The sequence below is a fragment of the Crocodylus porosus genome, unplaced genomic scaffold (genome assembly GCF_001723895.1).
Source record: "Crocodylus porosus isolate Cpor-Errol unplaced genomic scaffold, CroPor_comp1, whole genome shotgun sequence".
Classification (NCBI taxonomy): Eukaryota; Metazoa; Chordata; order Crocodylia; family Crocodylidae; genus Crocodylus; species Crocodylus porosus.
This window is the reverse complement of record NW_017728886.1, coordinates 98,907,744-98,910,245: the sequence shown is the minus strand read 5'-3', so window position 1 is coordinate 98,910,245 and position 2,502 is coordinate 98,907,744. Positions and strand designations below refer to the sequence as shown.

At 55.7% G+C, this 2,502-nt stretch overlaps 1 long non-coding RNA gene across 1 annotated transcript in view; it reads left to right on the top strand.

The window, feature by feature from the left end:
* Nucleotides 1-1,391, top strand: part of LOC109313173 — a 23,835-nt gene extending 22,444 nt beyond the window's left edge. The window contains exon 3 of the long non-coding RNA XR_002101979.1: nt 1,378-1,391. This is a non-coding gene — a long non-coding RNA (uncharacterized LOC109313173). The remainder of the gene's footprint in view (nt 1-1,377) is intronic.
* Nucleotides 1,392-2,502: the final 1,111 nt, after the last annotated feature.

The following is a 2,502-nucleotide window of genomic DNA, read 5'->3' as shown; positions in this document are numbered from 1 at the left end:
AATGTGTGTGCGGGGGCGGGGTCCCCTTCCAAGCGCGCATTGGGTGTAGGAGGGTTCCAAGTGTGTGTGTACATAGAGACATATATGTGTGTAGACATATATTATGTACACATGTGTAGTTAAAATGCCTCTTGAAACAAACCAAAGGCTGGATCCTCTATCCATTGAATTATTGACAGAGCTTTTGTTGCTTTCAGTGGTGGCAGGATCTGGCTCTAGGTTTAGAGTGAATCTGCATTCTAATTTAAAAGCTATAGTCTGTCTGTCTGTCCATCCATAATGCTTTATTCGCACTCTGGTTGGCAGACAGAAACAACCAATCAGAGTGTGAATACAGCATTTGGACAGGAGGTAGCGGCTGGGCCATGATGGTGGGGAAGGGGGGAAGCTGGCACAGCTGGCCTCGCCCCTCCCCCTGCGCTGCTCCTGGAGGTGGTGGCAATGGAGCAGATGGAACGGGACAGGGGGCTAGGCTAGCAGCAGGCTAGGCCTTGCTCTCCCACCTCCCCTTGCTCCTTGGAGGTGGCAGCAGTGGCATGGGGGGGAGTGGGGTTGGGACACTGCAGGCGGTGGTGGGGAGGTGAAGTTAGTGCTGCTGGCCTCGCCCACTCTCTCCCATGCTATTCTCTCCCGATGTGGGGGTAGCAGTGGGCCCAGGCCAATGTGGTGGGGACCGGCGGGGAGGAGAGCAACAGACCAGGCCTGATGCAGCAGGGGTTGGGGGGCGGGGAATTGGGCCTGGCCCTGAAACGGCAGCGAGTGGGCACGCCAGGCCCGGCCCTGAAACAGCGGTAGTGAAGGTGGGGGATCAAGCCTGGTGTCGGCCCCACAACAGAGAGTATTGGGGTGGGGGGGGGGCGCCAGGCCCTGCAAAAGCAGCTGGGAGGGTAGGGGAGCCAAGACCTGGTCCCGTGGCAGAGTAGGAGCGCGGGGGAGCAGCCCCCACCATTCCGTGTAGGAGGCTTGGCACGAGGCAGGGGGAATGAGGTCAGAGCCATCGCAGGGTGGTGGGGAGCAGTCTTGAACCCAGACTGCCGGGGGAAACAGGGTTGGGCCTGAAGCGACTGGGGGAGGGGACGGGAGAACAGGGTCAGGCCCAAATTCAGGGGGACGGGGCCAGACAAGGTGAGCAGGAGTGCAGGGCCCAGGGACGCTGGGCTCTGTCCCTGCCGGCTCCATGGGTGGCAGGGGGAGGGGAGCGAGGCTGGCCTAGGGCCTCTGTCCCAACCCCACCCTCCTTGCAGGTGACAGAACAGATGGGCCAGTGGTGCTGGCCCTGGTCCCCCTGCTCCCTGCAGGCTGTGAAAACAGAGGCGGGGACCGAGGGAGGGGGGTGGTCAGGCCAGTGCTGCTGGCCACGCCCCCCCACCCCAGTAGTGCACACAGTGGTGATGGAGTGGACCTGAGGGGGGGCAGCCCAGCCCAGCCCTGCCCTGAAATGGTGGGGGCAAGAGAGGAAATGGGCCAGGCCCTGAAGATTGGGGGGCGGGGAGGGAGGTGGGAAGCGGGGCTGGATGCAGGCTGCTGTCCACGGCCACTCCCTTCCCACCCCCCATCACTTTTGACAGGTGGTTGGCTAGCCTTTCTTTAAAAGCTAAGGTTTTCTTTTTTACATTGTTTTTAAAATAAGCATATGGTTTGAGCTGTTTGTACATAAAAGTTGTTTATGTACAAAATGGTTTTGTTGAATGTTGCATGTTTTTCATAGTGAATCTTATTTCTAGATAGGATTCCCCCCCCCGGTGGCTGTATTGGTTTGCTTTTGCGCTTTTTCAAATATGCTTATTTCAGAAAAGACTGAATAAATATAGAGTAAAAAACCCCAACAAAACAGTATTGTAACGAATGTTATAATGCTGCAGAAATACAACTTTAGATGTTGTGTGACTCTGACAAAGGAATCAGATAACAGCTGTAGGCTGGGTAAAGATTTTTCAGTTCCTTGGATAATTCCTGCCCTGAGCAGGAGAGATGCAGAAAGGTGTCAGATCAATGGTGCTCAACGTTGTGGCCCAGAGGGCCAGATGTGTGTCTTTTTGGCTAAGATCACACCAGAAAGGGGGCTTCTGAACCCCAAGGCCTTCAGGCCTGGCCCTTGCACATTGGATGCTTGCCTGGATTTGGGTCATGTCTGAAGCCCCAGACTCACGGTTCTGGGAGAGAGGATGCTTGCCCAGTAGTAGAGCTACACAGACTCAGTCAAATTTTGGAACTTGCCTACTGGGCATTACACAGTTGAATTTGAAACTGGTTTGGCCTTGAAGATAAAGATGAAGGGGAAGAAAAAGGTGTTAGACCAGTGGTACTCATCCTTTTGGCTCTGCGGTCCACATGGGTGGCACAGGACCCATCTGCCAGCAGAATAGGATTGGGGCCCAGTTCCACCTCCTCCCACTGTCTTTGCCCCAGGATTGGGTCCCAGAATTTCAATGCCACCTTTTCCCAACCCTCCTACACTGGGATTGGGGCCTGGCACTATCTCTGCCAAGCCCTACCCACTGG